General features: G+C 42.7%; 1 long non-coding RNA gene across 1 annotated transcript in view; it reads right to left on the reverse strand.

The window, feature by feature from the left end:
* LOC146064010 (uncharacterized) overlaps positions 1-27,929 on the reverse strand; it is a 227,719-nt gene that overhangs the window by 13,976 nt on the left and 185,814 nt on the right. The window contains exon 2 of the long non-coding RNA XR_014471733.1: positions 24,852-24,953. This is a non-coding gene — a long non-coding RNA (uncharacterized LOC146064010). The remainder of the gene's footprint in view (positions 1-24,851; positions 24,954-27,929) is intronic.

Here is a 27,929-nt window from a genome sequence, read left to right on the forward strand (position 1 = left end):
AGCCTCCTGTGGCTATCACACCACCGCCATTACAGTAGGCCTCAGACCATGTATTAAACAAACAGACTTCCCGCTTTTCCCAGTCATGTTTTTTCCTGTCACATGTCCATTTCCAGCCTATGCACTGGGTTCCCCATTCTGGCTAATTACCCAGCCAATCCTCTTCCACTCCTCCCTATATGTGTGCTGGGTAAGTAAGGCCAGTTTCCTGTGCTACTGATCTCATCATGAGTGTATTCTGTGTTTCCAAGTTGCTTTCCAGGTTCCTTTTCCTGAGGATTTGTTTCCTTTAAGGTCCTATGTCTACTCCAGCTACCAGCTGCCTGGCTCCATCGGTGCTCCTAGGCCCCACATTTCATTTTTGTTGACAGCTTAACTCTCTTTACATTTCTAGGGGTGGGAGAGGAGAATGAAGAGGAGGGCTGTGATCATCGTGTGAAGCTGGACCACTCGTCAAGAACATAGGCCTTTAGCCATTCCTTGCCACTCCGTGTGGTAAATTATATATTGGCAAGCATACGTTTCTCCTCCAAGGATTTACATTTATTTTTTTTCTTAAATGTACTCAACTTTGCCTTTTTGGATTTCACAAACCCTCGATAATGACATTGGGCATCAACATTGGCAGACGACGTTGATGGCATTTCATGTTCTATGTCTTGAGTAGTGGCACAGCTTCAGCAGTTGGAGGAAGTGGTTCTTGTACTATTGGAGCCTCCTTATTTTGATTCTCCATTATCTTTCTGGAGTACAGTCACACAGCAGCAGACACAGAATAATTCAAAATGATTATTATTAAGAAATTTAAGTCAGTAACCCTTATTGTCCCAAAAAATTAGATTGATTATTTTGCAGCACCAATTATTTTGCAGCATCGGCGTGCACACAGGTGAGGTGAGACTTGTGTAGTACCCTGTCCCAACTGAAAGTCACACAGCAGTAGACACAGAAATATTTGAAAGGATTATTATTAAGGAATTTAAGTCAGTAACCCTAATTGTCCAAAAAAATTAGATTGATTATTTTGCAGCACCAGCGTGCACACAGGTGAGGTGAGACTTGTGTAGTACCCTGTCCCAGCTAACAGTCACACAGCAGCAGACACAGAAAAATTGGAAAGGATTATTATTAAGGAATTTAAGTCAGTAACCCTTATTTTCCAAAAAAATTAGATTGATTATTATGCAGCCCTGATTATTTTGCAGCATCGGCGTGGACACAGGTGAGGTGAGACTTGTGTAGTACCCTGTCCCAGCTAACAGCAATATACAGCACAGACACAGCAGCAGACACAGAAAAACAATAATTTAAAGGTATTATTAAATATTAATCTATGAGGCGAAGGCACAGATTACAGATAAAATTTACTACAAAATATCACAGGCACAGACTCTGTTATAATAGTAGTAGTAGTGCCACAGACAGTCACAGGACTGGACTACAGAATATGTGTACTGTACAGCAGTAGCGCACGCAGGGGGGGTTTCTGAGTACCCAGAAACCCCCCAGGAGTCTAAGGGCCATAGACTGAAAGCTGAGGGTCCCCTCTTTCCATGGATACAAGAATTTTAAAAATCGGCCCTTGGGAACCGGAGATATCTGACTTCAAAGCAGTGGTCCTAATCCAAGCCTGTTAATTGGTCTTCCCAGTCAGATATTTAACTTTCTGTCTGACAGAGTTTTTCTGAGGGTATATTCCAAAAGCTGGGATTCTCCTTCTTTGACGGACACTTGAATCTTGTCTCTTTTGTTCCCAGAACCAGAGATATCAGCCTTCCAGCAGCTGGTTACTGCTCCAGCTCCACACACCTGGTATGTAGTTTATATACTCGTTGGCAGATTGCTCTGCCTCCTGAACTCTCATCCCCTAGTCCCCAATACCATTTGGTAGGTGGGATTCTCTATTTCTGGGAACTGGAGATATCTGCAGTCAAGCAAGCTGTCCTCCCACCAGAAAATTATGAATAAGCCCACTCCACTATACACCCCTACTGCATATTAAACATCCTCTACCACCCTGGAAGTTATGTATCAGGGTCCCTTCATTCAGCCCAATGCCCCCTTCTCCCACCCCATCTCCCACCATCTGTGCAGTAAAGGGGTAATTAGTGGAAATTACCGATCCAGGCCCTACATGCTGAGCGGTTGATATAATAACCCCTACCACCCGGGGGACATCAAAGCTTCCCCCACCCCTACCGCTGGAGGATCGGTAGGGGCCCCAATACATTGCTATGCCCAGGGGTCTACACTGCTGTTGACGCCCCTGTATTGATATATATATATGTATGTATATATGTATATATATATATATATATATATATAATTATTATTATTATTTATATACATTTGGTCTATCTATAATACTTTAACTGATCCGGCATATACTGGGTCACCTAAGTGTCCATCTCTGTGCTTTGCTCCACCCCTCTGGAAACCCCCTTCTGAAAATCCTGCGTTTGCCACTGCTGTACAGTACACTGGATGACTGTGTATGTGCCACCTAGTAGTTCAAAGTTACTAATTGGTGGTAGGGACTGGAGGACAGGTAAATCAATCTATATGAGGCACGGACTACAGGGATAAATATATAATATACAGCACAGACTCTCTCAGTGTACCACCACACTACACTACACTAACACTTACAGTCAGACTCAGCAAGTTGTCACTATCAGCAGTGTAGTAGTTAAAACTACTACACCATGCAGGTTGTACAGCGGGGCGGGAGAGTGAGCACACGGGCGGCCGCCAGGGAAGACTGCCAGACAGACACATGCACACTGTTCAATCTCCTAGACTGGAGTGAACATGGCGCCCGCCCGGCTGTCCTTATATTGTGATGGTGACCGGAACTCGCAAGATCCGACTGCGGGATCTCGCGAGCGCCGGATAGACGCGCTCCGAGTCTGGGTGGAAAAACCCGAACAGGCCCGCGAACGCATTCAGATAAGGGGGTGTTCAGGGGTGTCTGGATTCCCCGAATCCAAACACACTCATCTCTATTGAAAGCTTCCTCCAATCTCTGTTGTCCCAGCTCCACATCCAGGAAGTTTGAAACATGTAATTTTGGTTTCACTTTCTGTTAAGGAGTAATTTGGTCCCTCAAAAAGGTGAGAAGCATTTTGCCTTTTCTATATAGTGATTAGTAAATTCAGCTGAAGAGCAAAACCTCACTCCATGCCACAGAAAATCCCACGTAAAAAATGTGTCATTTGCCATTCTTTATTAAGAGTAGGATAATATCAGTGATGCTAATCTTAATATATTCTTAATATATTAGTTCTATGCAACTAACTAGTACTAAGGAAATGCCAGTTGCGTAAGTATTTCACAGAGAAACTAACCATTACAATGTATTTAGAAAACTTTACACTACAAGGATAAAGTTTTTTCTCTTACTTAGCAAAGAAAATTTACAATAATTTTCTATAATTCAAGCTACTTTATTTAGCACTTTTTTCCAGAAGCAATTCTAAGAAAGAGTGCTTGTTTTATAATAGCGTATCTATAATAATAGTGTTTCTATAACAGAAGTGCTATTATTACAGAAATTACATTATAATAGAAGCATTATTATTATTACAGAATGAATGTGAGACCGTTTGTATTATGTAAAATTATCTTCAATTTCATCTTTCTTAGCTATGAAACATTTCTTACTTTACTCATACAACACATTTTCAGATTCCACAGAGCAACAAACATTCACAAAATGTTAACATTTCCTTCAGGCAAAATTCTTTTCTAAGAGCATTGCTACCTATGACCCGAGATAAGGAGACATAGCTTTGCTAAAGACATAATGGGACATAGAGGATAATGGAATGAGAAATCGCCTTTAAAAGTGAAACACACTTTTATAGTTCCAACCCTGTCTTATGCCATCAGCCTTTGGCCATTACCCACTGGTGTCACAATATGTGTTTTGTTTGTAGCAATGAAACAGATAAGGTACAATGAACTCATACCTACAAGCAATTGCACTGCATATATGGAATGCACACTGTACTGAGGGTATTTGTCTTCTGATTATGTATAATTAATTATTCTCCATTCACCATCACACCGCTCATTGGGCCTAATTCAGAACAAGACAGGCAATTATCATAAAAGACTGCATATGTACGGCACACTGTATGGATAGGCAAGGCCAACATTTGTGGGTGCTAATCTGCCATTTTCTGGGAGTGTCTGGGTAAATACAGACATATGCAGGCATTTTAGGGGAAGTCATGTGATATCAGCTCTGGCCCCGATCCCACATTTTATCGCAACTGCTGATTAGGTTCTGGGCTATGTACATACTATACACATACTATACTACTATATAGTACATACTATACATACTATATAGTACATACTATACTATAAGTAGACAAATTATTCAGTGGTGATTGTCTTGTGAAAGTATTTCCAGCTATTCACCGATCCAGTTATTTTTCACAAGCCGTGTTAAGCAGTATGCAGGCTTGCAAGGTCTGGATTTTCCTCTGGCAGCGCCACGCATTCCTGATCGCAGCAGATAAAAGGTCTGAATTAGGCCCAATATCAGCAGATGTCAAATGTAATCGTGTTTGACATACAGTAGGGTGTCTGTCACTGACATTTAGTGTAATGTCAATGGGATGTCAGCCTGGGCTAATGGAACATGGGCACTTGTATACTTAAGCATAAGGTACTCGCTGATATACTGTACTTTGTAAGCAGAATAAGGGATAGACGCCCACTGGAGGCTGGAGCAACTGCAAACTCCTCAGCAACTCTGTACTTAGACAGCACTGACACATTAACAAGGAACATTGACTCCTATAGTCAATCCATCAAATTCAAGACTGGTCAAAGCAGAAGCAACATGGTACCATAATTCTCTATGTACATGATTGCAGCTGAACGCAGATACACTACCGAAACTGTCATGGCATCACAGAACTTTTGCTGCAACTCACCGTAACCACCCCTCAAATGGTTACTTCCTGTCAACCACTGTGCGTTACAAAAATATCACAGAGAGCAGCATCCCACAGGGTTTTTTTTTTTCCTCATTTTTTCAACTTTTGCTTTATTTACTATCTGCATGGACATCTATTGGGAATAGTAAGCACGGTGAGGGAAGCTAGGGTATCTGCAAGCCCGGGCTGCATGGCTGGGGGCTGTGCAGCTCCTGCTAGTGCAGGTTTGACTGAGGAGAGCTGTGGGCTGCAGTGGACCATGAAGCTGATCCGGTAGTTCAGCACTATAAAAAAAAATATATGGGGTAAAAATGATTAAAATAATATAAAGCATATATTTATGACACACAATATGTGTCATTATTTTCTTTGTATTATTTCATTATGTTAAATATTAATGACAGGGAAGGCAGGTTGCACGTCCCTGCACTTACTGTAGTTTTTGGTTGAGTATTTTTGGTGTAGCATTGGTCAAAGAAAAATCTCTTTTGTAAAGTGATTTATTCTTTAAATATGTAAAAAGTAACAACATTAGCAAAATATATTTTCTTATATTGAAGAATGTATTGGACTACATTATATATATTTTTAAAGTCGCTAATGCAGAACTCATAAGAAACAAATAGGTAAGTAGATTTGAGTTTATAAAACTGTTCTTCATTTTTATGAAGAAATTCTACTGATCCTCAGGTGCAGTGGTGAAGACAGTAAGGAGTTTAAGTTGCAAAGCTATTGACCTTTTTAGCATTAAAATAAAATTCTATATTGCACTTTCTTACTGCAATTAGATTACCCCATCTGCTTAGGATGTAGTCTGTGAAACAGTAAAGAAATTCAATAAACTCATATCCTCTGTAGGCCATTTAAATTTTTTTAGAAGTGCTAGATATATGGGAAAAATGAATTCATTTCATCATTGATTGCAAGAGGAAAAGAGTTGTGCTTGAAATATTCCGTTATATTGGTTCTAAGAAAGCAGGTAGGATTTTTAGCTTTAAAGCTGTAGTAATAATACTGTATCTTTAGTTCTCACTATGTATGTTACAGCAATCTGCGGTATAGAATTGGTGCTACCAATATAATCAACTACAACTATTATTGTTGTTATTTTGCTGATATTGTTTTTGTAATTAGCATTCAGAGTAAAAGGACAAAATTCAGCACATGTAAAAGAGTACGGTAAGGACCTTATTCTGATTTCGCACCCTTGCAAATCCATCAGACGCTGCCCGCTGCCCGCAGTGCCGGCCACACCCCCCCCCCCCACGCACAACTGCGAATGGATGGTTTACATAATCATCCATTTGCAGGCAAGGAGAAATCATTTTATGGTCGGCGGGCATGTAATGATTTCTCCAGCTTTTGAGTTCAGAGACACCTATATGGTGTTTCTAAATTGTGGGCACCCTGTGCGAGGACAGGGCAGGCAGCTGACATCTGGTGATGTCAGCTGTCCACACCTGCGTCACGGCCTCATTAGCCTTAGAATGCCCATGAATCCCTGGGTATTCCCATATGCTAAAAGTGCTGTTCGGCACCCCCCGCCCTTCTCTGCCCCTCATGCACTGTGCAGGGTGCAGGCACCCAGAAACAGAATGTTCGCCATGGGTGCACACACCCTGCGTCTGCACATACGCAGATATGCATTTGCACAGACGCACACCATCGGTCCTCCGTGCGAATTTTAGAATGGGGGAAGGAATGGGAAAGATTTTGATCAAAGCTCCAAAAATCATCCACCACTGATGCACTTGGTGATCTGATTTTTTTAAAGCAATGCGGTATGCAAATATATTTTGAGGGGGCAAACATTATTATGGGGCTGTTATGGAGGGGGATACGTTTTACCAGACAGTATTGCTCAGGTTAGGGAACAGCTACTCCAGAAATTATTTGACTTTGACTGTAATCAGTAACACTGCTACTTTATGTGTATAAAGATAAAGGTAAAAATGGGATATTTATGCAGGCTTTTGTTATCATTCAGTGGGGCCCAACGTCACAGCCTAGCCATAAAATGCCTTGATTTTTAATGTATAAGAGAAGGCCCAAGTTAGTGTTATGAGCCGTCAGGCCCCGGCCATTGAGAGATTGACAGTTTGGATCCCAAGACCGAGCAACAGTCGTCCCAGTGCTCCAGTTGGAGGTGTGCCTCCACTGATATTCCACTATGATGGCACACAGTGTACACATGCCACAGGCTGGCCCCCATGTCTCTGTGTATGCAGGTGGCTGAGCAGAGCCAAGAGGTTTCTCTGTGGGGCAACACCAACAAACCATCAGTCATTCTGGCATTTGCAGTCTGATCCTGATCTTGTGCATTAGAATCAGAGACAGTGCTGTTAAGCTTTGCTGACCAAATAATACTATATTGTGTTTGAGTGAAGAAAAAGCTGATTACTGCACTTGGTGTTATTACGGTTAGCGTGTGGTCTCCAGGGGAATAACGTGTACAGTATGTTAGTGAGCTGCACCTCAAAGAATACATTTTTGCTGGTTTTAGAAATGTCTGGGGGGGGGGGGTCCATTCACAATCACTCACCATAAAATGGACCCCCCCATGTGCAGTAGCTTCAGTAGCCAGATAGTTATTTTGCACTGCTATTAAGAATGGAAGAACCTGGCTGGAGCTGACATCGTCATACCTTCCTTCCAATGGAGGGTTTTGCCTGCGTTTTCCCCGACACTCCCTGTACTCGGCCAGGTGCCGTCCCCAAGCGTGTTCGACATCTTGCGTATGGCCGTCAATGAAAAGCCGTTGCTGGCTTTCATCGCAGCCTGCCTGTTTTGTCATTTCAAAGTCCCACAATTTCTGATAGCAGCCCTGCTGTTACACAATAATAGATTGTGTGCAAATACTTTTGCACACTCAACCCTGTGCGTGCCAAGTAAATTTGTCAAAATAGGTTTCAAATTTGCCAATCAAACATTTGTATTCATCATAATGACCTGTGATGTTTACATTACTGCATTGTATAGAGAAAAGATAATTTTTTTGGTACTTATATGTTAGGTGGGCGCCCACTATAGTAAGTACGCTCATACCCCACTATCCATGTTGATTTTACATAGTGTGGCAAGCGCAGTGAGCCACCGAGCCCGAAGCATGGCAAACGGATGCGTAAAGCTAAGCAAATAGCTTAGTAAGCGCCCAACTAACATATAAGTACCATTTTTTTTACACAGCATTTTTATTTGAATTTATATAACAAATATGAGAGATGCTGGCATTTTAAGTGGATATTTTGCACATCTCTAAAGGCCCCCTTACATTTGTCCGACTTGTCATAACGACAAGTCGGACACGATTGTCCCAGCAGCTCCCCGGGAGGGATCACATGCGATGGCACTTCATGTGCCAAGTTTTGCATGTGATAAATCGCATGCGATTTATCACATGCCACTCCCGGGGAGCTGCAGGGACAATGGGAGCGGGGGACAGCAGCAGGAATATGCCCGCAAACAGAGAGTGGGCAGGGGGGGGGGTCGGGGTGCAGGGAGCCGGGCAGGAAGCCGCTGGGCAGGGAGCAGGGGGGGCGGCGGCGCAGAGTACCAGGGAGCCGGGCAGGAGAACACGATGCAGCAGCAGCACTTCCAAAAAAAAAGAAAAACCCCATACAAACGAATAGGAAGCCATTGATTGGCTGACTAAGCGTTTGTATGGCCCTTTTTTTTTTTAAGTGCTGCTGCTGCAGCGTCTTCTCCTGCCCGGCTCCCTGGTACTCTGCACCGCCCCCCCTGCTCCCGCTGATGCTGCCCAGCTCCCTGCGCCTGACTCTGGTAGGTCCCCTGTTGTGGGGGAGCACGGCTCCGGCAGCACATATGATTTAGCAAATCTTATGTGCAGCCCGTCCGACCTCCCATCTCCGATCCGATGCGCACGGGGCCGCGCATCGGGTCGGAGGGGATGTCACCATATGCGATTTGGGACGATTTCACAGCCCGATTCATCCGAATCGGGCAAAATCGTGCCCAAATCGCATAATGTAAGGGGGCCTTAACAGAGATTTTGGGGGTTATTCTAGTTCACTCTGACAAAATCCTTCTTAGATGGACAAAACCATGTGCAGTGCAGGTGGGGCAGATGTTACTTGTGCAGAGAGAATTAGATTTGGGTGGGGTTTTACTGCAAAGTGAGATCTATATTGCAGTGTAAATATAAAGCAGTCATTATTTACCCTGCACAGAAACAAAATAACTCATCCAAATCTAATTCTCTCTGCACATTTTACATCTGCCCCCCTGTAGTGCACATGGTTTTGTCCATCTAAGAAGGATTTTGTCAGAAAGAGTGAACTTGAATAAGGCCCTTTGTCACTCAAAGGGTTAATACATTTGAGACAGAAGGTAAAACAAGGCATTCCCTACTACTTTTTAAAGATTTAGCACTTCGCATAACTTCTAGCATTCAATACAACCCTGTTCTAGGAAAATGATACAATCTAATTGGTTTTTAAGGTTAATACTACTATTCAATGTTTTCCTTGAATAACAGCATGAAACATGAGAAGTAAAAATGTATCTATTGGAACATACTATACAAGACAGTAGTTTACATTTCCAGAATGATATCTTGCCATATTTTCAACACCAAGAATGTGAAGAGTTGCTGAAAAGCTAAGTGCATAAAGTGGGGATAACCTTGCTTGTAAAGAGAAGACACTGATGAAGGAGGTTGGAGAGATATCATGCAGCTGTGAAACAATAAGTAGTAGGTCAAAGAATCCAATTAATAAATCCAAATGAGGTGGCAGATTTCAATATATGGCAGTGATAATGTGAAGCAGGAAGGAAGATACTAGAATAACAAAAAAGTCGATAATGGAATTCAGTTAAAAAGAGAAGACTAACAAAACAATTGTAAAATAGAATAAATAAATCCTAAACCATTTCACCATCACCTAGAATTATCACCTCTTTAGTTTCTAATTTTTTTCATTCTAATCCATAATGAGCTCTGACTTACGTGCAACGCACCCTCTCCACAGAATCTTCTCATTAATTCCCTTTTGCTCCCAGCGCCTTATCTTTTGTAACACAGCAGGTGTCCTTTGAACAGTTAACCATGAACTCAACACCCCGAACAGCCTTTTTATGTATTTAACATATATTAGTTTAGGACTTCTCACTTTTCTTGATTCAGACTTTGATCAGTGAGTTGATTTTTCCAGAATTTAGATCTACAAGAAATACGGTGTATAAGGTAAAAGCGCGGCAGACCAAGTCTATACTAATGGTCGCACTTTCCATAATTTGTCTATGCACCACACACACAGCAATCCTGGAGTGAGTGCAAAACATTTTGATAGGCTGTTGTAAATGTCACTGTATAACTTAACTCATAACAGCATTGTAAAAATGGCCTCGTTTATTATGTACCCATTAGCAGTAACTCACTCTTTTATATTATTATATTGAGTATTATGATGTTTATCACGAAATATGAATCATGTTGTAATAGATATAAATCCTCAAAATATGGTGATAAAATATGAAAGTAATAATTTACATGTATTGATCTCAGTTACATTTATCCAAGTGAATATTTGAAAACGTTCTCGATTGTTGAAAAAAAGAACAATACTGTATATAGCATTTTGATAGATTATAGTTTACATTAGTTCTCGAAAGAACCTGCATTATGAGGCTATTCAGGTCTGATCAGGTTATCACGGTCCAGCCAGAGTGAAAATCAGCCGCGTTTCGCTGCTATCAGCAGCTATAAAAAAAAAGCTGCTGATAGCAGCGAAACGCGTCGGTTCTAGGCACACAGCCACCTCTTCTTTTTACACTGCCACCCCGGACATCACCCACTGTCACCTGAAGTGCTTTTTAACCACAGACGGGACAACTTCATCCCTTTCAAAGTCCCCCATCTCCACCAAGGCATGGCACCACATCTTGGAGGAAAGCCACCTCTTTAAAGACCTGCCTCAGAGACCAAGTGGACACCGACATTGCTTCAGATATTCCAACCAGCTGGGAGGTACGCCACCCCCACCACCCATTTGGAGGAAGCACCCCAAGGGATACCACAAAATACATCAGAACCAACACTTTTGGGCCCACAAAGTAGGACTGAGCACTCCAAAAAAGGTGACGTTACTAAATATTTATCTCTCCGGACGTAGCTTTTACAAATCCCCCTTATTACTATTTTTAAAATTCATTGTGTTTTATCTATTAAGAAATGTACACCACTTTATTTTAACAACTCTTGTGTCTATTCTTTCATCAATTTAGCACAACCAGCCTCTCAGAGCTTGCAAACCAGCAGCCACAATCAGGGCCGGCAACAGAAATCTTGGGGCCCGGAACACTGATATCTCTGAGGCCCCCCAACACCGAACGCGGATTGTTATTACATTGCATATTGAATGTATTTTTTTATTAATAGAAATAAACGAATAATTTCTATTCACAATGCAATATAATAGGGAAGGGCAGATGGGAGGGCACATCATTGTGCGTTGTGTGGTTTGGTGTCTTGTTTCATTAAACTCATTAGTACGGATAGCCAGACAGGTGATTAGGCAATCATGCTTACAGACCCTGAGTTCCTCAAAGCTTTGGGGCCCCTCAACTGGTCAGGGCCCGGTATGAGTGTCCCCTTTGACCCCCCCCTGTCGCCTGCCGTGGCTGGTAATAAGGTTGGGGGGAGAGCATTAGAAACTTAGAAGGGGGCTTAGGGTTAGGCTTCTGGGTGGGGGTAAAGTTTAAGGTTACGGTTAGGCATTAAAGGGGAGGTTGGGTTCTGTCCTTCCATCAGGATGCAAGCATTGGTATTTTGACTACTGGTATCCCCACCGCCACTCCTGTATGTATGCCAAAATTTCACGGGATGCCGCAGACTCAAGCCACGCCCCCATTCTTTATCACTATCACTTAATATTTGCTAGAAAGCAGCTGCAGCAATCTCTGAGCACAAGCGTGTCAGACACTGCACTGGAAATGATCGCAAGGTCTTGTTTGGATGCAATTCAGTTATACTGTACTTTTACAATTAAATTCAGGGCCCAGAAGATTCAGTATAAATACATTGTAGGTGAAAATGGAAACATGCCTTGAAGATGAAGGCCCATTGGGTCTTATTCAGACCTGATCGCTGCTATGTGAATTCGCACAGCGGCTGATGAATGATATCTATGTAATTAATGATGGCATGTGCTTATCGTTAACAGGTTAAGACAGGGCTGGGCAACACCGGCCCTCCAGATGTTAATGAACTACACATCCCAGGATGCTTTGCATTAGTTTTGCTATGTAGCCATGCTGAAACTGATGCAAGGCATGCTGGGATGTGTAGTTCATCAACATCTGGAGGGCCGGTGTTGCCCAGCCCTGGGTTAAGAGATGCTTGTATCTGTGCCAACCAATGAAGTAGTGGAGCCAGGGGTGGAACAACCACCGGTGCAGATGGTGCAGTACACCGGGGCCCAAGGCGTTCAAGGGGCCCGCTGGCCAGCGCTGCCGTCTGCCCAAACTTTCAGTTTTTTTTATGTGCGGCGCATGTCCGCGGGCGGCGGTCTCAATCAGTTGAAGACAGTGGTACCGGGCCAGGGGTGTCAGAATAGGGGGGGCGTGGGAGGACACGCAGATTGTCTCTGGAACTGGCTGTGACTGTGTGCAGTGTGCGGCTGGGTAACTTCCACCTGCTGCACTGCTAGTACCTGCTCCCAGCAGCCCCTGCGCTTGTAAGAGCCGTAGATGTAGCTGAGCAGACCCGCATGGAGCAGAATGGATGTTGAGGGGTCAGGATTCGCACATCTGCAGGAGGAGGTATCAGCACAGCTGAGCACTGGTGTAACCAGAGAGAATAGCCGCTCACAGCCAAGGTTTGGCCCACATGCCCCAATCATCTTCATGCTGGCTCTTCCTCCTGTCTAGTTCAGTGCTCTATATTAGCCAGAGCTGCTTTCCACACCATACCCACTCTCCCCTCACTTGTCTAAACAGCCACATGCAGCATCCCCAATCCTCCATGTAATCTGCTGATATGTGTCTATGTGTTACCTTCCGTCTATCTCCCACTGCCTCCCACCTGTGTCACCCTCTGTCTACAGTAGCAAACATACAGCCCCCCACAGCATATCACTAACACTATACCCCTCCCTCTTACCATACATCCGCCAATACATTTTAACCCTAACCACACACAGACACCGCAGTCTATAACCCTAACTATACACACACCCCGCAGCCTATAACCATAACCATACATTCATACACCCCGCAGCCAGGGACGTGCAGTGAGGTAAATGGCTGAGGAGTCTCTGGCAAGTACCAGAGCCAGATTTGCACACAATATATGAGCCATGGGGTACATGCCAGCATTCTACACATGTGCAGCAGTATATACTGCTGGAGATTCAATGAGTTTTGATAAGAGATGTGCAGAAAAGATAGTCAGGTGAGGCACTGCTTCACCTGCCATAGACTTTTTACTCCAGAGTTTTGACTATAAAAATTATTAGAATAATAAAAATAAGATTTATTTTTATATTTTAGTTGTATTTTTGACATATTTTATAAATTAAAAAACTCTGGCATATACGTTAGTATGACAGGAAAGGCTGTGCCTCACCTGCCTCACCCCACTGCACGCCACTGCTCGCAGCCTATAACCATAACCATACACACACCCCGCAGCCTATAACCCAAGCCATACACACACACTGCAGCCTATAACCCTAACCATACACACACACACCACAGCCTATAACCCTAACCATACACATACACACCGCAGCCTATAACCCTAACCATACACACACACCACAGCCTATGACCCTAATCATACACACACACACTGCAGCCTATAACCCTAACCATACACACAGGGCCGGCAACAGAAATCTTGAGGCCCGGTACACTGATATCTCTGGGGTCCTCCCAATGACATACCCAGATTTTAATAACATTGAATGTGTTTTTATTATTAGTAAAAAATTATAATATTCACTATGCAATATAGGGCAGGGCAGATGGGAGAGCGCAGCATTGGTACGCTGTATTGTGTGATGTCACTGGTAGCTGGACACGTGACCAGACTGAGGGGGGTTACTGGATTAGGGTACATGTAAGTTTCCTTCCAGGAAGCCAGGTGGGCAGGCAGCACCTTTATAAACTATTGCTAGGGCTGCACTGCCGCAGCCAAGTTTACATCCCCTGAGCTCCTCAGAGCCTTGGGGCCCCATACAAGCTTGGGGCCCGGTACGAGTGTCCCCTTTGACCCCCCTGTCGCCTGCCCTGCATACACACACACACCACAGACTATAACTCTAACCATACACACACCCCGCAGCCTATAACCCTAACCATACACACACACCCCGCAGCCTATAACCCTAACCAAACGCACACACACACACACTGCAGCCTATAACCCTAACCATACACACACACCCCGCAGCCTATAACCCTAATCATACACACACCCCGCAGACTATAACCCTAATCATACACACACACCACAGCCTTTAACCCTAACCATACACACACCCCGCAGCCTATAACCCTAACCATACACACACACCCCGCAGCCTATAACCCTAACCATACACACACACCCTGCAGCCTATAACCCTAACCATACACACACCCCACAGCCTATAACCCTAACCATACACACACACACTGCAGCCTATAACCCTAACCATACACACACACCGCAGCCTATAACCCTAATCATATGCACACACCATGCAGCCTATAACTCTAATCATAAGCACACACCCTGCAGACTATAACTCTAACCATAAACACCACGCAGCCTACACCCCTAACCATACACACATCCCGCAGCCTAATATGTGGCCACGACCCTTCCCCACAAAACAATGCCATCAATTTTTGTTGCTCGCCTTTGGCACACACTGTTCCTATTTCGAGCATCAGGGGGGGCCCAAAGCATATTTTTGCACCTGGGCCCACAACTCGCTAGTTCCGCCTCTGAGTGGAGCCAGGGTGCTGAAAAACCAAGGTGGAGATGTACCAAGTGTTAAAGGTGTTTCCACTTAGCTGGTTACACACTGGGCGGTATTCAATGTGAATACCGGCGACGTGCAGCGAATCCTGTTTAGGATTCGCTGCACATTCGCCACTGGTCGCCGCGTTCCGGAGCCTCGCCGGCTCCGGTATTCAACGAGTCAGGGGCTCGCTGCCCCTGACCGGCGAATATGAGCTCCTGCGGCGAACGCCGCAGGGAGCCTGAGGACGGTGGCATGCAGGGAGATGGAAGTCTCCCTGCCTGCCCCAGAGCGTATGTGGGGGGGAGGTGGGCTCCCCGGGTGCCAGGCAGCACAGGCTGCCCCCCGGGGGTGCCAGCAAGGGACCGGGTATATTCACTACACCCGGTCATGCATATGTAACGATCGGGTGCAGTGAATATATGAATATCTAATGAGCGGCTTGGCTCCGGCGCCCCCTGCTGGCTGGTCAGTGTAAAAAAAATATATATATATATTTTTTTTAAATTAAATATATATTCATGTGCTTACAGCACATGAATAAAAATAGCATGCCCCTCCTCAGAATAAAATTCCTGATTTTTTGACACCAAATGTAAAAAACAAAACACTTTATTTTAAAAGTTCACATTCCACTTCACCATAAAAAGATAGCGATTGCTACTCGGTGAATCATGGCGAAAAAAACCTTGAAATGTATTCGCCATCTGGTCATTGAATAGGGTGAATCACCGTTTTTGTCAAAAATTCGCCTTACAGCACAAAATCGCCATAGAAACCTGGCGAATCAGCCTCATTGAATACCGCCCACTGGGTGATATACTGTAGCGGTAACAATATCGACCAGTGTTAGCTGGTTAGTGAAATATCAGGATCACATCACACATGTATTTCTCCAATACCAGCCTAGGATTAAAGCAGGAGGGTTGGTCATTCATGACACATGACATTCTATTTAGCAAATTAGGGATGGGGATCATTAGATGTTTCAGCAGAACCATCGGCAAAATGGTTCCGATGGTCACTATTTAACCCTTAACCATCGCTAGGTCTCCACCAATGTTTCCTTAAAAAAAATGTCTTTGTTTTTTTTCATCTTTTGCTGCTGCTGGTGGCTGACAGAGTGATAGACCCTCTGGTCAACCAACCAGCTTCAGCCCATAGGACAGGGGGCAGGCTGGTTGGCACCTTACTGGCCTGTTCCCTATATCTTAATCCACTAAAATGTTATGGGCCTATTTTAAATGGAGGGCCTGGATCTGTAAATCCACTTGCGATACTGTTATATATCCGATACTGTTATTTCAGTCACGTTTGTGTATGTGTAAAATATGTAGATATATATACATCGGATTTGCAGACAAGGCGGCACTCTAATATAGTAATTAAACAATGGTGCAATATCCATAAAATATTCCTTAAAAACACACTCACCTCCCCAGTACGTGGGTAAAGTAAAGGAGCAGCTCTCAGGTATTTGATGAAAACAGTGATAAAAGCGCATAAAATATGAGAAGCTTCCAGCAGCAGCCAAGTTTAAACTGTGATACGCCCTTGAGGAAAAGTGGCATATGCCAGATGTAACAGCTGCTGGGTGCTGCAGTAAGAATCTGGTACATTACACCAGCCTTTCTGGAAAATAGTTCTATATTTTTCTGTTGTGTATAAGGGGCACAGTCGGTCTGTTGATTATTACAATCATGTTTTTGTGTAAGCAAATAGAAATGTTCAACTTTGTCCTACAGCATGTGGATGCAGACTTCCTGGAATGCCCATCAGAAAGTCATAGCAAATTACACTTTTACCACAATAAGCAAAATTAAAATGTATAATAATATAATGCTACCTAGTTACAAAATGATTATAGAAAGATTGGTTGCTATGGGCAACATCCCATCCACAATATAACTCCCATTTTAGTAAATTTACCCCATAGTGTACATTTTACTTTAAAATACTTCTCCTTTATGATGTTTTTCTATGCTGCAACTAATCACAACATTCAGATTAATAACAATAACCCTGGACTGGTATACTGCATACTTCCCAACATGACTTCCTTTCCAGTGGCAGTTGCCGAGGTGGGACTCCACCATTGTCCAAAGTTCAGATAGGGAAGCCACACAGTGAGTCCCAGACTGTGGTGTTTGGGGTGGCAGTTGGTGGGGCTCCCCTATATGAATTTTGTACTTTGCTGCAGCCCTCCGACTCTGCAACTGGCATGGAAGTCCAGGAACATAGCATCTTGTCCCTCCTGGAATGGGTCATGTTGGGATGTATGATACTGATCTAAAGCAATTTTTTTCTGTGCACGATCTTATGACCTTCCCTTTTTTTACAAGCAATTATGGAATCTAGAGTAATACATATCTCAACCGTATTTCTGTTTGCAGCTGAGTATAACTGTGCAACAACTGGGTGTTTGCATGTAGGATAAGTGTGATTTGAGAACTTTGTGAATGTACAGTATAGATAAAATTTCAGGCTAACCAGAGTTGAACATTGAAGAGATCTGTCTGACATAAAACTAGGGTTGGTGTAAATGCATGTTGTTGATAATGATGATTATGGTTGCTTTCATCTGCATTTGAGTGGACACAGTACTGATGTAGCCAATGGTGTGTTACACTATAAACACAGGTAGCTATCTGCATTCATTTCTGAATATGGAAAATGCCAACAGTTGCAGCTGCTTTACATGCAACTCTGTACGTGTGTGTGTATGTGTATGTGTGTGTGTGTGTGTCTCTGTGTGTGTGTAAGGATTTCTTTTATCTCACTAAAATATGCTTGTAATTAGTCTTAGTAGTTGTTTAATTAATTAAAAGCACACTGTCACGACCACCATGTCAGCTACTCTAGCTCTCTGTGCTGTCCCAAGCCCACAGACCTCTGACAGCCTATCCACTGCCCTGGCGCTCACCTCCGCTGCTGATTCCCATGCTGCCTGCCTGAGTTCCGTCGCTGTGTCACCGCCAGGTGACAGTGGTGGCATGCGGTTTCATGCCCTGCCGGCTCTGGGCGGCGTGAGACATGAACCGCCATGATGGGTCTGTGTCAGGTCAGGCCTCTGGCTGAACACAGGAAAAAAGAGATCAACCTAGGTTGATTAGGAGCGCTTGTCACTAGCTGTTCTCTCAATCTATAAGCATCTGCTAAAAAGGGAGTAGTCAGCTCCCTAACAACAAAAATACAAGAAAAAGAAATGGAAGCAGCGCTATAAAATAAATTAATTGTCTTACTGTGTTATCTAAAATAACAATTTTAATGGCACAAAATATACAATTTATCCGGCTGCAGCGCCTCCGCGCACACTCACCGCCAGCTAGTTTCTTTCGCCGCATCTGGCGGCGGCCATGTTCTTGGATCCTACAGCCTATGCTGTGCGGCTCCATTCGGTGAGGTCATTTGCACAACCAATCACCGTTCAGCTTACCCTTCAAATACTGACTAGCCGGGCCAGACCGGCAGTCAGTAAAACGGTGTCCACCCGCAAACATCATTGCTCTCCTGACTATCTGTAGTTCCCACTACAGTTCCTTGCGCTTCTTGGTGAAGTCTACTCCAATCTCCTGCTGATCATCTTACTGCTTACCATATCATCACAGAACACTCTGCCGCCCATAAGGATAGGACAAGGTTAACCCCCCAAACGGTATCATCTTCTTCTTCATTCCTGACGGTTGTTATCTGTGGTCGCATCCCTGGTTCTGCAGCTACGATCCTACTCAGCACAGATTCATCTGGACTCATCTTCTTTATCATCCAATCATCCAATCCTTCATCCAATCATCCAATCCTTCATCCAATCATCCAATCCTTCATCAATCATCCAATTCTTCAACCAATCATCCAATCCTTATCCAATCCTCCAATCCTTCTTACAAATCATCCAATCATCCAATTCTGCAATTATCCAATCATTCAATTTATTCATCATCTTCAAAGCTCTACAATAAGTATTGTATGTTATTGACTTTTTCCAGTTTATCAAAATCTACAGTTATTCATTGTGCCATCATTCATATCTTGTACCACAGTATCTTTATTAAAAAAGTTTTAATTTTATCCAATTGCTTCACTCTCTTCTGTCGTTCATGCAACCGCCCTACATCAAATCACTCAGCCTCCGTTACACTCCGGCTGGTGCTTCACGAAACGTGACACACCCACACACATTGGACTAATAGAACTTTCTTCTGCACACTAAAAGGCTGATGATGATAATTATTATATTGTACCAACTTTTTGCTGGGTATCCCCTAAAATTACCAGATTTTAATGGAAACCAACAAATATTATGGATCCCATGAATGTAACCACGGGGAACTGCAGCAGGTGTATTTGATATTTGCAACAGTTCCCCCATTTTCAACTACATAAAAAGCCTCTATTCTGAAGGCCCCAACTGGTAATGATTTATATAGAAGGCATTAACCTATAGCAGAAAGGGCTAATGGATAGAGCCCACCCACATTCTTCATCTATACACCCAGGAACACTAAGAAAGCTTTTACCAAAAATAACGCAACTAAAACATTTTCCTGGGTTTATTAATACATTTAGGTTTAGAAACCTGGTATAAACATACCTGCTTTTAGACACATTTCCAGTGTACTTGTCACATACACACCCCTCCACCATTTCAACCTGGGGGGGGGGGGGGGGAACACTTGTAGTCCCTAAACACAAGCATAAGCATATTGAGAATCCCCTTTATTTTGGTTAGGTGTATATATATTAAACATGTTTGCAGCTCCCTTGCTGTAGAGTAAGTTTCATTTCAATAGTTGATTAAAAGCTCAAAGTGACTTTTAATAAGAATGAGAACATGACAAATATCAGCTGAATTCTAGTATCACGAACAATAACACAAATTATTTGTTGCTGGGCCTCTAAGACTTCATCAAACATATGTAAATTACATCACGCATGATTGGACGGGTATTTAGTTTTTGGGCTCCCTTCAGATTAGATTCTTAATGATACAAATTTCCCTGGGATTGTTCTTGTACTAGGAGAAAAAAGCATGAAAGTTATGATTAAACCAAAATATTCTATGATATCTGAAAAAGTTTTTCATGCTGCTAATATAGTACATATGTTTAATATAATACATTCTTTGAAGCCGGTAAAAAATACACTAAGTGCTAAATAGCTACAAATAAAAAGTTGCTTATTATAGTATGTGTTACTTGTACTGAAATGACAAATTACTGTCTTAAGAACACATTAGACAATGAAAATTATGCAATTTCATCATAGATTTCACTTGAACTGGCACTACATACTGTAAAATGATATCGCTAATAATATCATTCAGCGGTCACATGCAGGAGTGTGCTTTCATTGACCATATAGTCTAGATTTTACATGTAGAGACAACAAAGGGGGTCCATATTGACCTATAGAAGCGTGCATCATTAACCATATAGAGCGTACACACTAAACGATATGCACAAAAAATGTTAACGATATCATGCATACCATTTAGAAAAATCGAATAATACAGTATGTACCCAGCTTTACACTGCTTCTGTTAATCTGAAAAAAAGAAAAGCGAACAGTGAATGCCAACCAGTTCTCCGTTTCATGCTCGCTGCAATTCGCTGGTGTATTTCAATTGGGTTTTCACTGGGATTCGCCGAGAGTGTATTCAATGCTAGGATGGTGAATTGCTTTCTCCCTGATTTTTGCCATGATTCACCATTTTGCATTCGACATCTTTTTAAGGTGAACTGGAAAGTGATCTTTTAAAATAAAGGGTTTGGGGTTTTTTTGGTGTCAAAAAATCTGATTTTTTTTCTGTGAAGGGGTATGCTATTTGTATTCATGTCCTTGAAGCACATTAATATATATTTTATTTTTATTGTATTTTTTAAAACATTTTTTTTTTACACTTTCACCAGCAGGGGGCCGGGAGCCGCTCATTAGATATTCATATATTCACTTCACTCTGGTCCCGGCTTGTTACGTGTGGGACCAGAGGAGCGGCTCCCTACCCCCGCCCACCGTGCCAGCATTCCTGGGGGGCAGCCTCTGTGGCCTGTGCCCCGGGAGCCCTCCACCCTAAATTCTGGGGCAGGCAGAGAGGCTTAAATCTCCCTGCCTGCCTCTGCCCTCCCCCCCCCCCCCCCCCCCGCCCGGCTCCCTGCAGCATTCGCCGCAGGGGTTAAAATTCGCCAGCAGGGGCAGCGAGCCCCTGCTGCATTGAATAGGGTGACAGGGAGAGCTGGCAGCGAATGCTGCAGCCCTCCTGAACCCTGCGAATGTGCAGCGAATCCTAAACAGGATTCGCTGCACATGGAGAACACAAACATTGAATACTCCCCATAGTAGGGATGCAAATCCTGGGGCAAATTTCAGGATTGAAAAATGCTCAATCTCGGGATTCCTGGAATTGGCCTCCCTAATAAAAAAAAGCCTGCACTCTAAACCGCCCACCCCACACACTGACGCAAGTTTGCGGCCGGGAGCACGGCAGACAGGAGCAGCAGAGCATCCAGAATCAACAGTTCGACTGGGAGTAGGGTGCAGTGGCGTGGCCAGCAGGCTGCGCAGTGTGACCTCTGTCCACATCATACAGCGTAGAGCCGCACAGTCATGAAGGAGCAGCCAGGCAGCATCTGAGCGAATGCTAAAACGCTGCCTGGCATTAGACTGTGAATGCATTTTTGGAGCTAAATCCCGGGATCCCACCGATCCCGATCCTAGGATTGGCCACCCTATTTTGCAGGCCCCTTACAGCTATAGGTTCCACCTTCCAAAGTATCCAGCTGTGGATTCCCACACAAGGATCCTACAATTATTTCCACAAACATTTTTTAAATTGAGCAAATGCATTGCATTTAATATGTATTCAAAGTGTGTGCAGCATTAAATAAGACCAAAAAACTTGTACACACTGGGCTAGCTGAAATTAAAAATGATTCTAGGAAATGTATGCAAGCAGCCCTAATGGGGCAGGGTCTATTAAGGGGCAGGGTCTGTGAAAGGATCAGGGTCCCTTATCATTACTTTCATAACAGTAAAGGGTATTTAAATATTATATTTCTAAATATATATATATATATATATATATATATATATATATATATATATACACACACACACACACACACTGTTTCAATAAGATTTCCTTAGCATTGCTGCTTTTTTATCATATGTACAAGCTACTACAATGAATTCTGCAAAGATTTATCTTTAGTTTAGGTATTTGAAAAATAAGTTGTCAAGCTCAAAAATATTATCAGAAATACCAATATTTGCCTTTTTTACTGATGTCCTTTAAATCTTATTTTATGTTTTAGTTCGGCTTTGTGTTTTATTTGAGTCATAAAGCGAGCAAAATCATGTGCACATATAAAGCAGGGGAAGACTATTAGGTCAAGTACTAAATGGCTAGAGGCAGGTGAAACTAATTCAGTATATTTCTTCTCTAAGGAGACAGGGAATTTGAGTAAAATGTATGTTTCGCTTCAGCTCTGCTGGTAAAACCACTGCATAACGCTATTGAAATTTCACACTGCCTCTGCTTCAAATAAATTGCTGCATACTTCTAAAGCTGATGCATAGAACTGTAAATGACTTCTCCAAGATATGGTTATATATTTTTCTTCTTGTGAGAAACTCTGTCAGTTCTCATTTTGTCTTTGCACTACTTTAATGCTATGAAGACTACAGTGCAGGGCAATGCAATGTACTGTAGGTGTTTCTAGGCTTGAAGCTGTTGGAGAACTATTCATTCTGAAAATTATACCCTTTGAACCTAGTACAGTATGTGCTGCTCAGGTTAATTGCACATTGGCTGCTGACATTCCAGTACACTTGGAATTTGAGTGGCTGATGTTTGTGCTTGTACTTAATTTTATTTTAATTTTCCACCAAAACAAATCAAGAATATTTTGTTGGACACACACAATTCGTTATTGGTCAATTAGTCATTTCTTGAAGCATGTGTGTTTTATACTGATCCTGTGCCCTGCTGTATATGTTGGTTAAAGTGATCATATATCACTATTACTGGATTGTCTGTGCTGTCTTTCTCTAACCACTGAAACAAATATTAAAGAAGTCACCTGACAGAGTATAATTACATCATCTAAGATGGATATATGTGTGGTCAGATGCTCTCTGATTTGGGTGCCATTTCACTTCCCGATCAGAGAGCACCTGACCACTGCAAGAGAGCATCAGACCAGGGCAGTGATTTTCGGAGGATCACGCATGAGACAGCCAGCTGATTGACAGACAGCTGGCCCCAGTGGGAGGCATCCCATAGTTTTATGGGATTGTTGGGAGGGAGGGCCGCTGACGGAGGCTCTACTCTCCCCATGGCCATTGCATTATGCAGCATGCACACGGGGGTGATTCATTCGATGTTGAGTGATTGTGAATGGATTTCCCCCTCTTTGCATAATTGCAAAGCCATTCGCTGCCGTGCACATGAGCAGGATTTCACTTTGGCAGGAAGTATACTTACTGATTGCTGGGCTGCAAAAAGTTGAAGCCCTGCGATCAGGTCTGAATTGGCCCCTTGGTCACTTTATTACGACTCTGGGAGATACAAGTATTACAACTAGAGAAGGAAACTGGCCACAACTCCATCCCTGACTCTGTTAATCCCTCCAGAGGCTATAGGCACCTGCAGTACTAAGGCTTCACCTATAATAGCCAAACACCTGCCCCCTTTGCATGCCCACTGCCCACACCCCCTGTGCGAATGCCTTGCTGACTGTGATAGTCGCCGAAGGCGTTTGCTCAGCAGCCCTGCACATGCGTATAATCACCCATATGCATGCTCAGAGCCGCACCATTGGTCCCCGCCACGAATACACTGGGGACCGATCCAAGTTGAATCACCCCAATAGAGTGGTGCTGAAGTAAGGAGGAGGTTGCCAGGAATATGGGTAAATATATTACTAGTAATTATACAGGTGAGTTTTCCCTTTACGGATTGGCATGAGAATTGTTGGATATAGCTATCTAGCCCATGTATAGACAGGGTACTGCTTTCCTAGCACGGCGCCCACGATCATTGTATGTGTGGGGCTGATATCTCAAGCATCTCATGCATATTATGTGTTTGTCCGGCATAAGATGCATGAGCTGATGCAATCGACGCAATCAATGAGATTTTTACATTGGAATCAATGTAAAAAGGCCCCAAAACCCCAATTTTAATTGCTACCCCCCCCCCTCATGGGTGAAATGCCCCCCCCCCCATTGTTAAAGCCACCCCACTATTGACGCCAACCCGAAGCGTGGCGAGCGGCGGCGGTACGCGTCCTCCGACCTTTTCATACCCCCACTATCCACTATATTATATAGTGTGGTGAGCGCAGCGAGCCACCGAGCCCGAAGAGTGGCGAGGGGACGCAGAATACATGTAAAGTAGTCTGCGTCCCCTCGCCACACTTCGGTCTCGGTGGCTCGCTGCGCTCGCCACACTATATAAAATCAACTCCACGCCGACGTGGATAGTGGGGGTATGAAAAGGTCGGAGGACACGTACCGCCGCCCCTCGCGGGCTTGCTGCGCTCGCCACGCTTCGGGTTGGCGTTGATAGTGCTGGTGGCGTTAACATTGGTTATTGGGGGCTCACGATTTTTTATCTCATGGATCTCATGGATCTCATGCATCTTATGGATGCATAATATCCATGAGATTAAAAAATCGGGTCCATCGCGTTGATTGTATGCCTTAAGTACCTTAAACTTAAGGCATACAATCAATGAGACGGGCACCGTGCTAGGAAAGCAGTACCATAGACAGTTATTTATATAGCGCACATATATTTAATGTTGTTGGGAGCCAATTAACCTACAGTACCAGTATATTTTTGGATTCTTCAACAAAATGTATCTAAACAGTTACCATCCAAAACAAAATATCTTTACAAATAAAACAGTTGTTAAAAATAAAAATGTACCTGCGGTTTAGAAAATCCTCCTGAGTCATGAAAGTTTTTGTCCCCCCAGAGAAGTCTCTTTGTTTCAGCTGAGCTGCCAGGCTCCTTCGCTGTTTAAAAAATCTGAAATATATATTTTATGCATACTTACAGATTAAATCATGAATGCGCTCTGAGCAATAGCTACAGCATATTGTTAAAATTCTACAAATGTTTTCATATTAGTTATTTTTTTGTAAAGTTATACAGAAGGTTTATTATGGCTTGATGAGGACAAAAACAGGTTCATTAAAAGGTAAGATTACAAAAACATTTCTCCTTATACGGAAGAAGAGAGAGACAAGTTTTGTTATGTATTGCACTAAAGAAGGAAATCATTTTTAAATGTACACACATTTTTTAAAAAGTGTAATCTTTGTTTAGTTTTGCAACTCTATAGGGAATATAAATTGTGCAAATTATTTTTAAAATATAGGCAGCATTCCTTTTTCCGGAGGATTTTGCTGAATATTAAGGAATAAGTAACTTCTTGTTTTTCATAGCGAGAATGGGGAAATAAGCCGGGTGGATCGCTACAAATATACAAAAGTGCAAATGAGTGCAATGTATCAGTTTTGATGAATATACATAACACCAATCTAAAAAATAAGCAGAACAATATATAAATATGTCTATTAAAGAGAGAAATCTAACAAATCTAACTCTGTCTGCACATGTTATATCTGCCCCACCTGCAGTGCACATGGTTTCGTCCATTTGAGAAGGAATTTGCCTCTAAGAGTGAACTAGAATAAGGCCCTTAGAGCCTGATTGCTCATCTGAAAACTTGCAGATGACTGCGAGCAGTTAGCCACCATCCAGATAGAGTGTAAACCCATCCTGTGTAAATCTGAGAGAGAATTGTGAAAATCCTTTATCCTGTCACACATCCTTACGCAATTCACGAACCATCAAATCATTTCCCTAGTCTGTGCAAGTATGAGTAAGTCTGACTCTTCCACTACTGAGACAGGATGGTCAAGGATGGTGTTGACGTCACAGACCCTCCCTTATTGCTACATTAGTTCTTCTATTTTCCAAACTATAGTGTAAGGCATTACGGACAACACCAACAATTCCTTAAATATTTCTTTACCTGGCTCCAGCATTTCATATCCTCTGACATTCCCACAATGATCATGGGTTCCTTCACGCTCCCTATTCTCCTTGCTACTCAGTCTAACCTCTCCTCTAATCTTCTACTCTTTGGTGGAACTGTCACTTCCTTGATCTTGTATTAACAAGGCTATGGTTCTGATTTCAGTGACACTCCTTCCCTATTTGAGATCACAGTCTTATCACCTGCACACTCTCCTACATTACTACAATCAGTTTGCTATTTAATTATCCTTCTCAGACTCGCAGAAAAGTTAATTACATTTTCAACAACTTTTTACCTGTCTGTAATAAGTTTTCTGTCTGTAACAACTTATGTAACAACTTTTTGAAGCTTGATACATTTATTATTATTATTATTAACAGTTTCTTATATAGGGCATACAAATTACGCAGCGCTTCACAGAGAATATTTGAACAGTCACATCAGTCCCTGCCCCAGTGGAGCTTACAATCTATATTCCCTACCACATGTACACACGCACACAGACATTCTAGGGTTAATTTGTTGGGAATCAATTAACCTACCAGTATATTTTTGGATTGTGGGAGGAAACCGGAGTACCAGGAGGAAACCCACGCAAGTACAGGGAGAATATACAAACTCTGCACAGTTAGGGTCATGGTGGGAATCGAACCCATGACCTCAGTGCTGTGAGGCAGTAATGCTAACCATTACACCATCCCTACTGATACATCTGACCCTTTGTTACTTATAAGGTTATCTACAGCTTTTATCAAAAGGTTCTGGACACTACTAACCAATGTTCCCTCTAATTTTACGAAGGCTGTGTGCGCCAAAAGATTTTGGCTGTGCAACTTTGAAGGAAATTTAAATTTTTGTGCGCCACTTATATATAACTGGAAAATGACGTTCAGCATTTATGTTAACTTTACTTCAAAATTATATTAAACATTTAAACATTCAAAACACAGCACACAATGTAGTTAATGGGTGAAACACACATTAATTGAGTCAGCAACTGCAAAAAGGGACCACTGCTGCTTTGTGCGCTCTGTTGTAATGTCTGTGCGCACGCTCGTCGAGTTGTGTGCGCACGCACGCGCGCACAGCTTAGAGGGAACACTGCTACTAACATATTTCCAGAAGCTCACACTTCTAAACAAAATGTACTTTTTATTACATTAAACCTATTTGCTACAATAATATAGAGAGTTCGATTTGGTTGAGAATTTTGAAAAAACTGTCTGCATAATTATTACACTGCAATTTAGATTTCAGTGTGAACACACCTAAATCTAACTCTCTCTGCACATGTTACATTTACCCCACCTGTAGTGCACATGGTTTTGCCCATTAGAGAGAGATTTTGCTTTTGAGAGCCAATCTGAATTAGGCTCCACCTTTCTTGGAAAACAAATCAGCTCTTTTGGATTTCAGTATCATCTGAATGTGGATGGCACCCAAATGTACCTATCTTCCATCCCTCTGTGTTGCACTTTTACTGAATGTCTTTATATCATTTGTAATTCTTTGATGCAAATTAATTAATACTTGTAAAACAAATGTTAATATAATGCAAAAATAAGGATTATTTTCACAGTGCAATTTTTGTAATGATCACTAAAGCTGTAATGATCACTCCATCCGCCGGCAAGGGTGCTCACACAGCGCACTTCTGACAGCCTGTACAATGCACTATGATCCACAGCAAGAGGTGAGAAGGGGTCTGATGGAGCTGTACTGTTATCTCAGTCTCTGCCTGGACACCTTGACATTCCAGCAGCTGCCATCTGATATCATAAGCCTCTCTGCACTTTTTTTTCTAACAATTTAACTTTAGTACATTTGAGCAGATTCCATTTCTCATTGTAGGTATGGGAAATGTGATCTGCTTACCAACAAAATGTGATACTAGGGTTTGGAGGACAATTACGAAGTTTCCTCCAATTGCCTTTTAAGTACATTTGGGTGATACTAAA

Source organism: Crinia signifera, chromosome 3 (assembly GCF_055691185.1).
Source record: "Crinia signifera chromosome 3, ASM5569118v1, whole genome shotgun sequence".
In the NCBI taxonomy this organism is placed as follows: Eukaryota; Metazoa; Chordata; class Amphibia; order Anura; family Myobatrachidae; genus Crinia; species Crinia signifera.